The sequence below is a fragment of the Rhineura floridana genome, chromosome 12 (assembly GCF_030035675.1).
Source record: "Rhineura floridana isolate rRhiFlo1 chromosome 12, rRhiFlo1.hap2, whole genome shotgun sequence".
Taxonomy (NCBI): Eukaryota; Metazoa; Chordata; class Lepidosauria; order Squamata; family Rhineuridae; genus Rhineura; species Rhineura floridana.
Window position 1 is genome coordinate 6066730 of NC_084491.1, and position 18964 is coordinate 6085693.

Sequence of the window (18964 nt, forward strand, 5' to 3'; positions counted from 1 at the left end):
GCATTCCTCTGGGGAGGATTAGTCTTGCTTTTTCCTTGTGGCCCCATCCTCTAATTTTACATTTTCACTCCCTCTGGTTGCTAGGTGACCAAGCAAGCTCAGTCTGTTCTACCAGTTTGCAGTAGGTTCCTTTTAAAAAAAACAACCTGGAAGTGCAAATATCTGTGTTTTCCCTTGAAGGATACAGCTGAAATACAAATATTTGTTTGAGCAGTATTATGCTTTTGCGCACAAGTTAGGGGGAACAAAATAAAGGCACTGTTTGCAGCAACATTAAAAAGGCCAGCAGAATGGAGGAGAGCAACCAGAAGTTGCTTGCCAACCTACAGGAAATAAAATGAACGAAGGGAAGAGGAGGGAGTGGGCATGGAGAGAGGAACAATTGACACATCCACCTAAAAGTATCGGAGCAAAGTGTCTGCAAGCACTAGAGAAAGGGAGTGAAGACTTTTTTTCTTCCCTTTTCGTATTATCAGTGGATTGGGTTAGATTTCCAGGGGGGAAACTGTGTGATAGCTTGTTTGCTGGTAACAACATGTGAACCATGCACATTTAAAGGAAATGTGAGTAGCACCAAACACACAGTAAACTAGCATGCAGATGAGCAGGGCTGGCTCCAGGCATGCGGGGGCCCTTGGGCATCAGATTGCCCTGGCCACCCGATGGGTGGGTGGGTGGGTGTGCACACACGCGTGCATGTGCGTGCATGCAGCCCCCCCACGGCCCCTCTACCTGTCTAGTTTTACCATTGCCCTTAATGAAGATGGTGGCCGCGGTTTCCCTAAGGGGAATGAAGCCTCCGCCACCATCTTTGTTGATGGCACACGTGCGTGCTACACATGCACATCTCTGCCATCAACTAATATGGCGGCAGCAGCTTCAGTACCTTAGGGAAGCTGCGGCCGCCATCTTCATTAAGGGCAATGCTAAAAAGCCAGCTGACAGGTAAGTGGGGGATGTGGGGGGCCATGGGGGGCATAGATCGTGGCACGGGAGCAGAGGGCCCCTCAGGGGCTCCTGTAGCTTCAGGGCCTTCAGGCCAGTGCCCAACCTGGCCACCCTTTAGAACCGGCCCTGCAGATGAGCCCTGAGAGTGTGCTCAGCTCTAAAAAGCTCCTCTGTGCTGCCCACTCTGAGGCTCCTTGTGTTCACATTCCATCAACCTGTACCTTGTGGGTCAGTGAGCGTGGTAGCAACGTGGAGGGGTGGCCTATGCTTCCAATGCCTAGGACCACACATGTAGCAACTAACAATGCCATTATTGGCCACATCTTTGGCTTATGCATGTAGGTCCAACCATATATGGTATACATCTCTTGAAAGTTGTAAGAAGGAGCTAAGAACCAGATTTATCCTGATGCAAATTTCATCCCCAAAAGGAGTCACTATTGGGCAGGGGTGCGGAACAACATCCAGATGTCGCTGGATTTCAACTACAATCCTTTAGCCAGCATTGCCAATGATCAGGAATTATGGGAGCTGTACTCCTACAACATCTTGAGGGCCACAGGTTTCCTATCTCAAGAATACGGAGTGGCTGGCCTTCCTGTAGAGGAAGAAGGGATTCTGATCCAGAGCCCTCTGGTGTCCATGATGCTTTGTGATGAACCACATGTTCTTATCCCTGCTGAGCCACAAAGCTCACTGGGTGACCTTTCTTGGCATAAAGCTATCTAGCCTGCAGGCCTCTTGTGAAGATAAAAATGGGGAGGAGAATCATGTCTACTTGAGCTTCTTGAAGAATGGGGTGGCAGGTGGAAAAAAATAGAATTGACAACAAATGGGGTTACAATTCCAAATGTAGTCTAGAGGTTGGACTACAGTTCCCATCATTCCTGACCATTGGCCATGCTGAAACATCCAACCCTGCAGTATTCTTTTGGACCTCTTTATCCTCCCAACAGCTGATTCGGGACTGAAAAGTGGGAGGTTTTTTGCCACACAAACAGGTCCCTTCATATATGGTCAAACTGCATAATAATATCCATTGGTCCATCTAGCTCAGGATTGTCTTCAGTGATTGGCAGTGGCTTTCTACAATTTCCCCTCCCCCCCAAAGACCCTGGCATGGATTGAACCTGGGACCTTCTGCATGTAAAAAGCACATATTCTACGACAGAGTGGGGCCTCTTCCGCTCACCCTGTCTTGGCTACTAGGAGAAAATGGAAACAAATAAATACTTGGCCATTTGTTTAATAACGAAGTTGAATAAGTTGGATTCCTGCACTGAGCAGGGTGTTGGACTCAATGGCCTTATAGGCCCCTTCCAACTCTATTCTATGAAATGAATGCCCCCCTTCCTTTCAGTTTATCATTTGTTACGAACTGAACACACAACTTTATTGTGTACATGTGCAGTCTTGCTTCAGACATTGAAATAAAATGCATATGGATCAGGGAGGGCCTCCGTGCATTTGTTATAGCCACTTTGAATGTCTGAAAAGAGCTATAATCTGTGCAATTTTTCTGACAATGGAAGTCATTCATCAAGTACTGGTCAGGTTAAGCAGGAAGGACCGAGTTGCAAGGAGGAGTTGATGAAAAGCTGTTCCAAAGTGATGGTTGTGTTCAGCTCTTCCATTGATTGTGTTAATTGTTATTGGAACGAACTTGCCATCAGTGGTTTCTGTTCTATTCTGTATCCATGTATATGGAATGGGCTCTTTGAGATACATTTTTTTTCCTGCTGATGTTGCTCCAGTCAAACAGAGGCATGGCGCTGGTGGAAATCCATGCCAAGCAGACTTTTTCACAACGTCCTCTCCACCCATAGATTCACCGCCATGAGAGACAATAAGGCTATCATGGAGGGTAAGACTATCAATGGCTACTAGCCACAATGGCCATGTTCTACCTCCACCAGAGGCAGTATACCTCTTGCTGGGAATTGCAAGTGGGGAGAGTTCTGCTGCGCATAGGTCCTGCTTGTGGGCTTCCCATGGGCATATGTTTGGCCACTTTGGGAACAGGATGTTGGACTACACAGGCCTTTGGCTGATCCAGGAGAGCTGTTCTTGTGATGCTGAGAGGCACAAATAGCTCTTTAACTTCTTGACTGTGACACCAGAAACAAGACACATCTATTTGCTCCAAAGCTGCTGGAGATGAGATGCGCTGACTGTACCCAACTGAAGATTCCCACTAGAGCTGAACCAACATTTCCCAAAAAGTACTCTAAGAAAATTTCTGAGTATTCCCCCCCCCCAACCACTGAGGAAAAGGCCACCTTGTAGAATTTTCCCCAAATAATCTTCACATTTTTTTGTGGTGGTGGCTGCTATATCTCCCCCACAACAATGCCCAGGAACAATGCTAGATCTCGAGCAATGTGGAAGATTCAAAATGGCAAAACAGGCTGCCAGTGTGGTCGCTGTTGCTTCTGTCAGGTGGAAAGAGAAAGAAGCTGTGCTCCTGCCACAGCTAACTGTAAGAACATAAGAACATAAGAAGAGCCTGTTGGATCAGGCCAGTGGCCCATCTAGTCCAGCATCCTGTTCTCACAGTGGCCAACCAGGTGCCTGGGGGAAGCCCGCAAGCAGGACCCGAGTGCAAGAACACTCTCCCCTCCTGAGGCTTCCGGCAACTGGTTTTCAGAAGCATGCTGCCTCTGACTAGGGTGGCACAGCACAGCCATCATGGCTAGTAGCCATTGATAGCCCTGTCCTCCATGAATTTGTCTAATCTTCTTTTAAAGCCATCCAAGCTGGTGGCCATTACTGCATCTTGTGGGAGCAAATTCCATAGTTTAACTATGCGCTGAGTAAAGAAGTACTTCCTTTTGTCTGTCCTGAATCTTCCAACATTCAGCTTCTTTGAATGTCCACGAGTTCTAGTATTATGAGAGAGGGAGAAGAACTTTTCTCTATCCACTTTCTCAATGCCATGCATAATTTCATACACTTCTATCATGTCTCCTCTGACCCGCCTTTTCTCTAAACTAAAAAGCCCCAAATGCTGCAACCTTTCCTCGTAAGGGAGTCGCTCCATCCCCTTGATCATTCTGGTTGCCCTCTTCTGAACCTTTTCCAACTCTAGAATATCCTTTTTGAGATGAGGCGACCAGAACTGTACACAGTATTCCAAATGCGGCCGCACCATAGATTTATACAATGGCATTATGATATCAGCTGTTTTATTTTCAATACCTTTCCTAATTATCGCTAGCATGGAATTTGCCTTTTTCACAGCTGCCGCACACTGGGTCGACATTTTCATCGTGCTGTCCACTACAACCCCGAGGTCTCTCTCCTGGTCGATCACCGCCAGTTCGGACCCCATGAGCGTATATGTGAAATTCAGATTTTTTGCTCCAATATGCATAATTTTACACTTGTTTATATTGAATTGCATTTGCCATTTTTCCGCCCATTCACTCAGTTTGGAGAGGTCTTTTTGGAGCTCTTCGCAATCCCTTTTTGTTTTAACAACCCTGAACAATTTAGTGTCGTCAGCAAACTTGGCCACTTCACTGCTCACTCCTAATTCTAGGTCATTAATGAACAAGTTGAAAAGTACAGGTCCCAATACCGATCCTTGAGGGACTCCACTTTCTACAGCCCTCCATTGGGAGAACTGTCCGTTTATTCCTACTCTCTGCTTTCTGCTTCTTAACCAATTCCTTATCCACAAGAGGACCTCTCCTGTTATTCCATGACTGCTAAGCTTCCTCAGAAGCCTTTGGTGAGGTACCTTGTCAAACGCTTTTTGAAAGTCTAAGTACACTATGTCCACTGGATCACCTCTATCTATATGCTTGTTGACACTCTCAAAGAATTCTAATAGGTTACTGAGACAGGACTTTCCCTTGCAGAAGCCATGCTGGCTCTGCTTCAGCAAGGCTTGTTCTTCTATGTGTTTAGTTAATCTAGCTTTAATAATACTTTCTACCAGTTTTCCAGGGACAGAAGTTAAGCTAACTGGCCTGTAATTTCCGGGATCCCCTCTGGATCCCTTTTTGAAGATTGGCGTTACATTTGCCACTTTCCAGTCCTCAGGCACGGAGGAGGACCCGAGGGACAAGTTACATATTTTAGTTAGCAGATCAGCAATTTCACCTTTGAGTTCTTTGAGAACTCTCGGGTGGATGCCATCTGGGCCCGGTGATTTGTCAGTTTTTATATTGTCCATTAAGCTTAGAACTTCCTCTCTCGTTACCACTATTTGTCTTAGTTCCTCAGAATCCCTTCCTGCAAATGTTAGTTCAGGTTCAGGGATCTGCCCTATATCTTCCACTGTGAAGACAGATGCAAAGAATTCATTTAGCTTCTCTGCAATCTCCTTATTGTTCTTTAGTACACCTTTGACTCCCTTATCATCCAAGGGTCCAATTGTCTCCCTAGATGGTCTCCTGCTTTGAATGTATTTATAGAATTTTTTGTTGTTGGTTTTTATGTTCTTAGCAATGTGCTCCTCAAATTCTTTTTTAGCATCCCTTATTGTCTTCTTGCATTTCTTTTGCCAGAGTTTGTGTTCTTTTTTATTTTCTTCATTCGGACAAGACTTCCATTTTCTGAAGGAAGACTTTTTGCCTCTAAGAGCTTCCTTGACTTTGCTCGTTAACCATGCTGGCATCTTCTTGGCCCTGGCGGTACCTTTTCTGATCTGCGGTATGCACTCCAGTTGAGCTTCTAATAGAGTGTTTTTAAACAACTTCCAAGCATTTTCGAGTGATGTGACCCTCTGGACTTTGTTTTTCAGCTTCCTTTTTACCAATCCCCTCATTTTTGTGAAGTTTCCTCTTTTGAAGTTAAATGTGACCGTGTTGGATTTTCTTGGCAATTGGCCAGTTACATGTATGTTTAATTTAATAGCACTGTGGTCACTGTTCCCAATCGGTTCAACAACACTTACATCTCGCACCAGGTCCCGGTCCCCACTGAGGATTAAGTCCAGGGTTGCCGTCCCTCTGGTCGGTTCCATGACCAACTGATCTAGGGAATAGTCATTTAGAATATCTAGAAACTTTGCTTCTTTGTCATGACTGGAACACATATGCAGCCAGTCTATGTCCGGGTAGTTGAAGTCACCCATTACTACCACATTTCCTAGTTTGGATGCTTCCTCAATTTCATATCTCATCTCAAGGTCTCCCTGAGCATTTTGATCAGGGGGACGATAGATCGTTCCCAGTATTAAGTCCCTCCTGGGGCACGGTATCACCACCCACAACGATTCTGTGGAGGAGTCTGCCTCTTTTGGGGTTTCGAGCTTGCTGGATTCAATGCCTTCTTTCACGTATAGAGCGACTCCGCCACCAATACGTCCTTCCCTGTCCTTCCGATATAGTTTATATCCAGGGATAACCGTATCCCACTGGTTTTCTCCATTCCACCAGGTCTCGGTTATGCTCACTATATCAATACTCTTCTCTAAGACCAAGCACTCCAGTTCTCCCATCTTGGTTCGGAGGCTCCTAGCATTAGCGTACAGGCACTTGTAAGCAGTGTCTCTCTTCAAGTGTCTTTGGCACTTGTGGTTAGGCCTGTGGTAATTTTGCTCTTCTGTATATCCTGTGCCCCTGCTCTCACAATGCCTACTTCTAGGCCTACCCCTTTTAAAATTTCATCACCCCCAAGATGCTGTTGGAGAGTTTCTCCCCCCCCCAAAGAAATTCGGTGACATGAGCTCCTCCTGACCCACTTCCTCCACCCACAAATGGGATCGAGAATTTCAGGAGAATTTGCAGACTGCTCCAGGTCCTGAGCAAAGGGACCCAGCTCCTATCCATATGTGTCCAGTTCTGGTCTCCACACTTCAAGAAGGACGCCGACAAACTGGAACGGGTTCAGAGGAGGCCAACAAGGATGATCAGGGGACTGGAAGCACAGCCCTATGAGGAGAGACTGAAAGAACTGGGCATGTTTAGTCTTCAGAAGAGAAGACTGAGGGGAGACATGATAGCACTCTTCAAGTACATGAAAGGTTGTCACATAGAGGAAGGTCAGGATCTCTTCTCGATCATCCCAGAGTGCAGGACACGGAATAATGGGCTCAAGTTGCAGGAAGCCAGATTTCAACTGGACATCAGGAAAAACTTCCTAACTGTTAGAGCCATATGACAATGGAACCAATGACCTGGGGAGGTGATTGGCTCTCCAACACTAGAGGCCTTCAAGAGGCAGCTGGACAGCCATATGTTGGGAATGCTTTGATTTGGATTCCTGCATTGCGCAGGGGGTTGGACTTGATGGCCTTATGGGCCCCTTCCAACTCTACTATTCTATGATTCTATGATATTGAACCTTGTGCTCCATCTCTGCATATTCTTCTGTCCTTCTGCCGTGGAGTCCTTTCCTTGTGAAGAACCGATGGGGTTTGTGGTTAGAAATAAATGCTGTCTGGAAGCTGGGGGAAGGATGTTCATGCTAAAGAGGTGGTGAAGAGAAAAATTAACTAGGGTTGATACTGCCCAGAGCCATATGTACACCTTGGCTTGGAAATCAAGGCCGCTGTCCTATGACATCAGTGAGACTTACTTCCGCATAAATGTGCTTGGAACCGAGCTGCAGATGGGGGAATGTGAATGCCGGACTCAGTAATGCAGGCGTCCATGTGGATATCGGGGCATGGCTGGAAGCCAAGAGTGAAGAAATTAATGGCCCACATCAACCTCTGCAGAGACAAACACTGTACTCAGGAAGTTATTGCACCCTGGAGGAACCACATCGGATGATTGGAATGCTTGAGAATAAGGACAAAGGGAAACTTCTTGGCCTGAAGGCAAGGCAAGAGACCCAGAAGGCAACACAATGGCAAAACTGTCCAGGCAAAGGCCTTTTGGAAGGGAGGGAAGTGATGGAGAAGGGCCATCGGAGGATTTGGGACTCAAGAGCTGTGCCTTTGGGCAACTAGTTTCCTTAGACTGAGGAAAATCTGGAGGAAGGAAATAAAAGGGAGCAAAGGAGGAAGGGATAGAAAACAGGGAGCGTCTGCTTAAACTAGGCATAGAGAACCTGTGGACCTCCAGATGTTGCTGAACTACACCTCCCATCATCCCAGGCCATTGGCCATGCTTGCTGGGACTGATGGGAGATGTAGAAGGGCAACATCTGGAGGGCCAAAGGTTTCCCCACCCCTGGCTTAAACAATCAGATCTGATCACTATTCTTGGTGTGCCTGGTATGAAGATAGTAGGGTGAGGAGAATAAGGACAAAGGGAAACTTCCTGGCCTGAAAGCAAGGCAAGAGACCCAGGAGGCAACACAATGGCAAAACTGTCCAGGTGAAGGCCTTTTGCAGTCGCACCCAGTGCCAAGACCTGCTATGGAGGTGACTGATTGGAAGATCCCCAGGGTAGGGAATTGAACAGGGAAGCAGTGAGCATCCTCCCCTGTGATGACGGATGCTTTGTGTTCACTGGAGTTTTTCATCATTTGTTTTCTTCCTAACTTCTTGGGGAGTTACCTGATTTATAGGCTGCTTTCAGACATGGAGCTTATTGTGTTAGTTTAACGGATTAAAATGGTAGCGCTTCTGTCCCAATTTCTGAAATTCCTTTCACACTGCAGTACTTGCTGCGTTAAGGAACCATGGCTTTTTTGGTCGATACATCAACATTTCGCGCAACTGTCTTTCACACTATTGCAATGAACAGCACCTTGTTTTCATGCCTCACATGCACACTGTTGTTCCCCACTGTGTAGGAGGTCTAAGATCTCTCGTCCCTAAGATCTCCCTTTGGTATCTGACTTTTTTTTCTTAGTTGTAGAGACACAGAGATGTGTGTGGGAAATACTGCTGCTACTCGCACCTACGCCAGAATACCAGTAAAGATTTTGTCAGGCAAAAACAAACACAAAAACATACGTGCCTAAAGGACGGGAACGCACTGCATGCTGGGATGCCTGTCATGTGAGCAGCTGCAGCTAATGAAAAACTCCTACAATTTTCTGGGTTCCCAAGCTTGCAAATGGATTATTTCTGGTATTTATCACAAAAATTAGTGCTAAGCTTCTACTATGAAAAAATGGAAATCAGCATTTTAGTGTGAATTTCTTATAATGTACACATTTTTATCCAATTTCGCATAATGTACACATATTTTTGCAAAGCAATTTCCCAGTGTGATTTTCAGTAATAGATGCATTTTAATGCACATTGTACCTTTGTCTGGCATTTTTATGCACCTAATGTGGCTGGAGAACTGCACTGCAAAATTAGAAGTGCAAATTTTGAAGGATGGCTGTGTTCCAGTTTGCATTCTGTTTTGGAAAGTGCACGTTTGGCAGGTTCAACTTAAAATATGAACTGAACTGAATTTGTCCCCATCCATACCCTCCACTCAGCAACAACCTTTTGACAGGCCACATTTTGAACTGATAGCAATACAGCATTGGGTTTGGTTATCCAGGTATAAAAAACTTTGATACCAAAGTTGATAAAATAAATAAATAAAAATGTCCAACTTTAATCTCAAACAATTAGTGTGTGTGTATTTAGGGTTGCCAGCTCAGAAGCATCCCAAAGCCTGAGATTTCAGGGGTGGGGCCTAGTGATGTCATGGGGCAGGTCATAGTGATGTCATGGGGATGGGCCATAGTGATGTCACAAGGGCAGGCCCAAGAGATGTCATTAAGCATGATACATTAAGCATCAACCACAGTTGCTTGGAGCATACAATTAAAAAAACATTTTTCTGATTGGAAATTAAAATAGAAATCTTAGCTGAAAGATAGAGCCTGGGTAGGGAACATTTAATCTGGCCTACTTGATTCTGGCAAGAAGGATATAAGTGCCCTCAGGCCAGCCCAGTCACCAGAAGACCACTGTAGGAAGAAAGGAGCCTAGCGTTGTGCAGAGGTTAGATACGCACACTCAGGAGTAAAGATGGATGCCCCTTAAGGCTACAATTCTAAACACACTAAGCCCCATAGAACTCAAATGGACTTACTTCTGAGTAGATATGGTTTGGATTGTGCTCTTGGTAAGCTTGACTAGGGATCCTCTGCAAAGAAATCCATATCCAAGCAGGATTGGCAACCCCCTGCCTACAATGCCCTGTCTGTACCTTTCAACATGGCTGCTCCAAACTTCTTTACACATTTGACCCTTCCGAAAGAGGTCTGAGAAATGAATAAAAGTAAGAAGATTCTCTACCCTTTTCTGTCTACCTTGTGGGCTGCTATAAACTCACTTTGACAGCCAATCCAATTCCAGTGAGTAATAACTGGCAGAGAGAAAATACACATGGTTTGATCTGCCTTCACAGACAGCAGCTTGGGAACAACAATTGCAGCCACACGTCCTAGTATGTGAATTCTCTTTTGCCACTATTGGACAAGAAACAAACTGTCATGCAACCAACAAGGTGCATCATCAGTGGGTTTTAGGAGATTGAGCTAAGCTCATGGAACCACTGTTGTTGCTTCTATGGGTGCAAGGGAGTGAGGTTAAAGGTAAATGAAATGCAAACACAAAAATAAAAATAAAAGACAGTGATGATTTCCTAAATGCAATACCATACCAACCACAACAAAATTCCTGTGAGTAAGGCAGAAAACTCAGCATCCCACAACCAGTCAGGATTCCTAACCAAAAACCAAAACTAAAAAATTCCTGACAGCCAGTCAGCCAAGGTCACAGAAATCCCCATGCAGCACAACATGACCCAAGGGCTGCAGTTAGTGCAGAATGCTGTGGCATGATTGCTGGCATGAATGAGACCCTATCAGCACATAATACCTCTGCTCCGAAATCTGCACTGGTTACCAATTTGTTACCAGGCCAAGTTCAAGGTGTGCTTTCCATGCTACGGGTGCCACATAGTACTTGTTCTGCTCTTGGAAGACATCGGTCCTTTAGTATGGCAGCACCTATGCTTTGGAACTCCCTGCCTATTGAGATTAGGCAGGCACCTTCATTGTACTGTTTTCAGCACCTGTTAAAAACATTCTTATTTAGGCAAGCCTATCCCAGCATGCAGAAGCTATCTTCAGCTGCTTACTCCTATTTGCACAGAAATGTATTGCTTAGGTGGAGAAGGGGAGATCTCTGGCAGAGCCTGTGTTGCTGATTACTTGGAGAAGAGGTGGGTCAAAGACCCTTTTCTGTGTGTCTCAGGTTGGGAAAAAGTGGCTGAGATGAATAATAGCTGTGTATGTGTGTATATGTTGCTGATGTCAGGGACTATTCTGAGGACCAAAATAGGCCCCAGGATGCCCAGTTACCTATTTCTACCCCAAACCATTGCAGGGTGGTCCACCTTTTCCTGTATTACAAACCAACAGAAGTATATCATCCCCCCTTCACTCACTTTTCCATACCATTTCACTGCATCTGAAAATGAAGAAATCTTCCTTCCCCATCAGTTAATCAAAGGATTCCAGCACCAATCCAGGACTGCTGTTTGCTGTGCAGGCAACTGTGTCAGCATTTTCAACATCCTGTTTTCAAGCATCCTTTGACTTGGCTGTAATAGATTTGTTCCTTGGAAATTGGCATGGAAAATGCTGCCTATGTCTTTATAAAGCCTTGCTGCAGAAAGGGGAGGGGGGTTGGCTGTTGTATTTCAGGATGTTTGTGAAAGTTTCAAATTTGGTTGTTCTGTCGGTAATTTCCAAATATTCTTGATTTGTGCTGCTTTTGCTGTTTCTCAATTTAAAAAACTGCATTCTGCACTTTTAAAAACTTTGTGGACCAAACCAATTGAGAAGATGCTATTGATGATCTTTAAAAGGGTCACTGCACAAATTTGCTGTTTTATTCCAAGGGTTTTAACAGGGACTTTTTATCCTTAAAATGCTTGCTTGCAGGGCCTGTGAGCTGATCTGGTGCAGAGTTTGATCTAGCATTTGCTAAAGTCAATAACTTTTCTGTTGACTTCAAAAAGAAAAGGAACTGTGATGCTAACATCCTGATACTGAACGAATTTGCTTGAAAGTAGGAGCTATTGATTTGCTGTAGAATTAGCTCCCAACCAATTGTGCTTAGTATAACAACCTAAAATGGCTTATAAATCTTGTTGAACTCAAAAATAACAAATATATATAATGTAATGGGCCAGAGAATGTTGACCAGGTGGATCTTCTGGTGGGAAGCGGCTAAGCTGCCCTTTTAACACAGAGAGGTAGGGAGAGGCAGGTGGTCCGGGCCCCACTGGCCAAGCTGCTCTGATTTGTAGTAAAGCAGGGGCAGACAAAGTGGTGTCCTCCAGATGTTGATGGACTACAATTCCCATCTTCCCTGAACATTGACCATACTGACTGGGGCTGTTGGGAGTACAAATCCCATCATCTGTATTGGATTTTTTTTTTTTAAAAAAATAGGTTTTAGAGATGTTTGTGTTGTTTCGTTGTTTTTTCTTTGCTGCCCTTGGCTCCTTTTTGCAGGAAGGCCGGGATATAAATGTTTCTTTCTTTCTTTATTAAAAACATCTGGGGGGTATCATGCTGGTTTCACAGACAGGAAACCCGGCAGCAGCTGGAAATCCCACAATGCCCCTTGTCTCTTGCAGCCGACCTTGCCTCCTTGACTGAAGCTGTGGGCTGAATATCTAGGAATTCATCAGAATGAAACTCATTAAACAGAAGTGGAGGTTCTCTAATCCAGGGCTGGGAAACTTGTGGGGAAGATGCTGTTGAGCTCCCGTCGGTCATCTCTGCCCATTGGCCAGGCTGGTGGGGGCTGTGGGAGTCCTGAAATAACTGGTGGGCCACAGGTCCCCAGGGGGCTATAGGGTACATTCTTAAACTGCAAGGTTTGTTGCCTATTAGTGAATAGGATTGGGGTTGAGCTGGTTGTCCTTTCAGGGTACCTTCCAGCCCTATTATTTTATAGTTACAATAGGAGTCTGCGCAGAGAAGGACTGGAAGAAAATGTCAAGGCAGTTTCTTTTGTTAATAGCCTGGCACATTCCCTTTTGCTAGGAGGCCTTCGCACTACTAAAGAATTGTTAGAGTAGAGGTAGTTTGTTGCCATAGGAACTAATAGCTGGAGACTCTTCTCAGAGGCGAGCAAAAGGCTGCATGGCTTTCTCTCCCTGATGTCATCAAGCTGCGTCGGAAACAAATCAAAAGGGGCTGGAAAAGAGACACTTAAGGCCACATACACAAGTCATTTTACTCTAGAATAAATGGAGACAGAGTCCTTTTTTTTCTATGTAGTCCACACACAGTCTAGATTTATTGCATTTTTTTTCGCCCCTGAAAAAATATCTTCTTGAGAAACTGGCTTCATTCCAAAATCAAAAGCTCATTGCAGGTTGATTCTGTGTTACCCTGCAGTGTGACCATTTGAAAACAGATGTGGGCAGCCCCAGCAATAGGGGAGTGTATCCATACTTGCCCAGTGACGTGTCTACCAAGATTGCAATCACCACTTCCTTTTTCATTCACCTGGGGCACATGCAGGGAGGATAACCTAATCAAGTAGGGTTGCCAGGTTCAGGGCCTGAGTCTGATCCTGTATCTTTAGGAGATGAGAAAGTCAGCCAAGTGCAGGTGTTCTTGCAACACTGTAATGGGAAAAACCACAAGGTGGAATTCTCCCTTCCCCCTCCACAACTCTGAAACATACAGAAGACCTCTTGGTTGCCAGGCCCGGCCTCCAAGAGGTCTTCTGTATCTTTAAAAGTTGTGCAGGGGGAAGGGAGAATTCCACCTTGTGCAACCCTATAATCAAGGGAAGGGTTTTCAAATGTGTATCAAGTAACTACACCCATCCTTGTGGACGACAGGATCTGGAATCAATCGAGATTGAAAGCAACATGTGGATGAGAATAAACAATTCCGGATTGAAAAAAACTACATTTTTTGCTATAAACATGTGGTTTGTACATAGTCAGAGAGGCCTGACTTACTCTATCAGAGTTCAAAGCTATGCCTTTGGTCCCTTGAACAGGAGCTGTTGGAGTCTTGATTCTATGAGCTTTCCATCTTATGTTCAGCTTCTATATATGTGTAAATACACCTTGCATCACAGATATGCCAAAACACCAGTGACCTTCATTCCAAGGAAATCAAACCCAAGGTATGTGCTGGGACCCTTGAAACCTCTCACTGCTCAGAAGTTGGAGTGAGCATAACAATGCTATTTGTTCTAAAATAGGGATTTCTGAGAGGCAGCATTTATCTTTCAAGATTCACTGTTGTAGTGCTGCAGAGCTGACAGCAGGCACCTGAAGCATGTGGCTTTAATTTTGAAAAGAAATCCAAGGAAACCTGCAACAAAAGTGGAGTGCTCTAGTTCCGGATACTCTTTTCCATTCCTCCTCCCACACAGTTTTTCATTCCCTCTCTCAACAGTCAGTAAGCATTCCATGGCCACTGAGCATGCTTAGTCTTCATTTGGCTGTTTTGGGGTCCCCCCACTGCAGATGGGTTTTCCCCCTAGAGGTTTTTTTTCCCAGCCTTCTGCAAACCTCAAGGTACTTCTGAGGCTGCTGGTATCTCCTTGTTGTGCATGGAAGGTGTCATTTTGGCTATACAACGACTGGTACTTGGAGAATTGCTTCACTGTTGATTTACAGGGTTGCATAATGTTAAATCAAAACATGAATGTATTCTATTGACCTCCACGTACCCAAAACTAGATAGATGGGAACTTGAGTTTTCAGAACTCCCCCTGCCGGCCCGCAATTCTAAAAGCTAAGCCTTTTAAACAGAAAATTGAGCATCTCATTCTTGTCAACTCATGATATTTCAGAAACCATTATTGAAAATGAGATTTATCAAAACTCTAGGAGTGATCATATTGCCTTGTAGTGCTTCCGAAATATTATTAAGCTGGGTTATTACACTTTCCTTGGGGCAGAGAATTAATTTAGGCATTAGGACAAGTGTGGCTGTTGACTGAAGTGGGACCTCTAGAGGCTAAAGTGATGGAAATAATAATTACTAGCAGGCTCAATTAATATTTGTAAGAGGCTTAGCAGTTCCCTGAATTGAAATTGTGAGCAAAGTTGATAGGGAAAATAAGAAACAGTATCAGATGCATGTGTTAAATTATGGTGTTGTAGCAGTCCCTTTGAGTGGTTCCCTGCTACTTCAGATGGTCTTCCCCAGGCTACTGTGGGGATTGGTGATCCCCAAGGTAAGGGCAAGCAGCAATAATTTAAAAAGTGCAGAGCGGGGAGGAAGAGGAAAAGAGGCTGGAATAAAGAAGTAAAAGGACAGTGAGAAGAAACAAAGTAAGCCAAAAGCAACCTTAAAAATCAGAAAGAAAGAGAAGAAATTATTCTTCTCACTAGAAGATGCAGGATGCAGGATGAGATTTAAAATGAGCCAGTGCATGCTGTGGGAAGTGAGTTATGAAAAGTGAAAATGTAAGAAGCTGCCCTGCACTGAGACAGACCATTGGCCCATCTAACTAAGTATTACTGACACTGACTGGCCGCAGCCCTACCTGGAGGTTGAGCCTGGGACCTTCGGCATGCGAAGCAGATGCTCTGTCACCGAGCTACAGCCCTTCCCCTTTGTATCTACCACACCAGGATGGTTACGGCATTGCTCTTTAGTCGGTGGGTCACATCCCTGACCTTTGCAGAGAGACAGAGACTTGCTGCAAATGCATGACAGGGGCTCACCTGCATTTAATAAGGGCTGTGGGTACACTAGTTGCTTCAAAAGCAGTGAGAAGGTGTCCTGGAGGTGATCTGAGGAAGGTTCGTGTCCCTCATTCCTACATGGTAAGAGCACTTGTGAAATACTCTCTTCTCCTATGAAAGATGCAGGAACTCTTGTCCTCTCTAGCACTTGATTTGGTCATCCTAAAATGGGGAACATGAGAGCCAGTGTGGTGTAGTGGTTAAGGTGTTGGACTAGGACCTGGGACACCAGGGTTTGAATCCCTATACAGCCATTAAGCTCACTGGGTGACCTTGGGCCAGTCACTGCCTCTCAGCCTCAGAGGGAGGCAATGGTAAACCCCCTCTGAATACCGCTTACCATGAAAACCCTATTTGTAGGGCCGCCATAAGTTGGGATCGGCTTGAAGGCCATTTCCTTCCATCCATCCATCAAAATGGGGAATGTAGAGAAAAGGAAAATGATGCACACATGAAGACAATATTTGCGCCATCATCAGCCAGCAATGCCCTCTACATTCTCCATAAGACAAAAAAGACTGTCTCTAAGCAACAGAATAAGTGGGCACAAATCTGACACATTCTGTAACTGACCTTAAGATAGCCACACTGGAGCAAAGAAGCTGCTGAATTTCAATTTGGAAGGCTAAGTGCTGTCACTTGTGGATTGAATCTGCACAGTAGGTTTTTTTATCACACTGCATGTGTTAATTGGCTTACCAAACCTAGGGCACCTGTGTTATCTACACAATTTTTGTGTGTGTGTGTGAATGGCCACTGTTAATAAGATAATTATCTTATGTATCTAATCACCTGTATTTTTCTGCATTTCGTTTCCTTCTAACCTCACTGTTTCCACACACACACACACCTGCCGCTATACTTGCAACTGAGGATAGAATTTCATGTATCTGATGAAGTGGAGCTTATTCATATTATAGAAAATTCGTTAGTTTTTAAGGTGCCACAAGACTTTGTTGGTTAAGAAGAAAATGGTTTTAACTGGGGACAATGTTGCAGTTGAGCCCCGATTAGGTTGAAGACCACTGGTTTAAGGAAAAAAATTAACCCTCTCCAGTTAACAATGGTAAACAAAACATATGTTAGGTTTTAGTCTTATTGTTGGAATTTTAAGGTTTTAATGTGAATTATATGTTTTTATGTTGTACATCGCCCAGAGTGGCTGGGAAACCAGCCAGATGGGCGACTAATAAATTTAATAAATAATAATAGTTTGCACATTTGTCTCAAAGTGGAGACAAATCTGCAAAGTACTCAAACAATGGCACAGCCTCGCAGGAGAGGTCTGTCACACTTTGTCTGCTTTTAAATGAGCTCATAAGAATATCTTTCACCAGAGTGAGGTGGGGGCTGAGTGGGTATTTTTTAACTGAGCCTTTGATATGTTTTTTTATCTCTTGCTGTTGAAATAGTTTTTATTATGCTGTTTTACTGCTTTGTTTTGTTAGGTTTGTTCTTAATTTTTTGTGATACATATTTTTATTGTAAGCCACCTTGAGGTTGATTTTATCATACAACTGTGGGATAAATATGTCAAAACAAATAAACCGTTACATCCTCTGCCATCAGTATAAAGAATCCAATATGCTTACGTTGGGGATCTTTCTCTCTGTGCCTCTGTGTGAGTGAACATGCATCGATGATGCTAAATAAATAGCAGGACAGAAGGAAGCTGCCTTCGGGTTCATCTAAAATCTCTAGATCATTACTGTCTACTCAGACAGGCAGCAATTCTCCAGGGTTTCACGCGGGATTTTCTCCCAGCCGTACTTGGGGAAGCTGGGGCTTGAATTGGGACCTTCTGCACACAAAGCAAATGCTCTACCACTGAGTTACAGCTCTTTCCTTTAATAGTAAGAGCCTTGGCCATGCTGCTTTCTCATATCTTGTCCATAAAAGTCATACCTGCCTTGTGAATCCTGATCATGGTACTTGTCTTCAGTTCAGACGGGATACAGTGAACCTGGTAGTAGTGAGTAAATAACACTCAAACCAGGAAGTGACCGGATGGCCTCAGGCAAAACCTGTTGGCCTGGAGTCCTCTATCTGTGAAGTGTGAATTAAATTGACCTCCTACCAGAGGTAGAAGGAGCCGTCCATTTCAGTCCTTTCAGTTTGTAATGTTTCCAACCTTAAATTCAGTTCTCTACATATTGCAGCAATTTGTGGATTTTGTTTTAAAGAAAACCTCAAGAAAATTCTTCAGCATTTTAGTAAAACTTTTTCCTAATAAGCACATTTTTTGTTTGCAGTTTTAACTAATGTACACATTTTTGCAAGTGATTTCTCCGGATATAATGTATGTTATTTTCACTAATATATTCATTTTTATGCACAGTTGGCCCTAATATATCCATCCATTTATGTAAGTGTTGTATGGTTGGAGAATTACACTGCAAAATTCAGATAAGTGTGAATTTTGAGAGGTGGCTGTGTTTTGGTTCTCTTATTGTTTTGGAAATGTGGATTTGATAGATTTGGCTTTAAATGCAAAACGGAATCAATTCCTACCCCATCTGTGCCACATGCTTATTATTACCATGAATGAAACAAGGATTGCATAGGGCTGCATCCAATGCTAGTCCTACTCAGGGTAGACCTGCTGAAATTAATAGGCATGGCTAACTTAGGTCCATTAATTTCAGTGTTTTTACTCTGAGTAGAACTTTTTTGAATATGACCCATAGTGCTTTGTTCTAGACATTATTACTAATTTTTTTAAAAAAACTTTGGGCTGAAAACAACAGAATGAAATTTAACAGGGATAAGTGCAATTTTCCACACCTAGGAAAAAAACCCAAATGCACAGTTATAAGATGGGGGATATTTGGCTCAGCAGTACTACATGCAACAAAGATCTTGAACCCACCTGCTTGTTAGATCCTTGTCCAACCTGACTTCTTAAAGCTAGCCGGAGTGGGGTGACTGAACGGATCACAGGTATAGTAAACACATCTTTGTGTGATGGTGTGATGCCCACTGCCCTTAAAAAGGCGGTGGTGCATCCACTTCTTTAAAAGCCCTCACTGGACCCAATGGAATGTATCAACTATAGACCAGTCGCCAACACCTCTTTCTTGGCAAAAGTGGTGGAGAAGGTGCTTGTAGAGCAATTGATGAGTAATTATCTAGATCCATCACAATCTGGATTCAGACCTGTTTTAGGAAGAGAATCATCCTTGGTCACACTGATGGATGACCTTTCTTGTAAGAGAGACGGGGAGTGCGACCCTGTTGTTTCTGCTTGATCTTTCAGCAGCATTTGATACCATTGGCCATGATATCCTGCTGGACCAATTCAGTGAGATGGGTATAGGAGGCACTGTATTATTGTGGTTCTGTTCTTATCTTCAGGGTTGCATCCAGATAGTAACACTAGGTGAGTGTTCCTTGGCCCCTTGGCGCTTGTGCTACAGGGTTCC

At 44.1% G+C, this 18964-nt stretch overlaps 1 protein-coding gene across 1 annotated transcript in view; it reads left to right on the forward strand.

Annotated features, from left to right (window-relative positions):
• The first annotated feature begins 15593 nt into the window (after positions 1-15593).
• Positions 15594-18964, forward strand: part of GPAT2 (glycerol-3-phosphate acyltransferase 2, mitochondrial) — a 96425-nt gene continuing 93054 nt past the window's right edge. The window contains exon 1 of the mRNA XM_061593454.1: positions 15594-15623. The gene's annotated coding sequence lies outside the window, so the exon portion shown is untranslated. The remainder of the gene's footprint in view (positions 15624-18964) is intronic.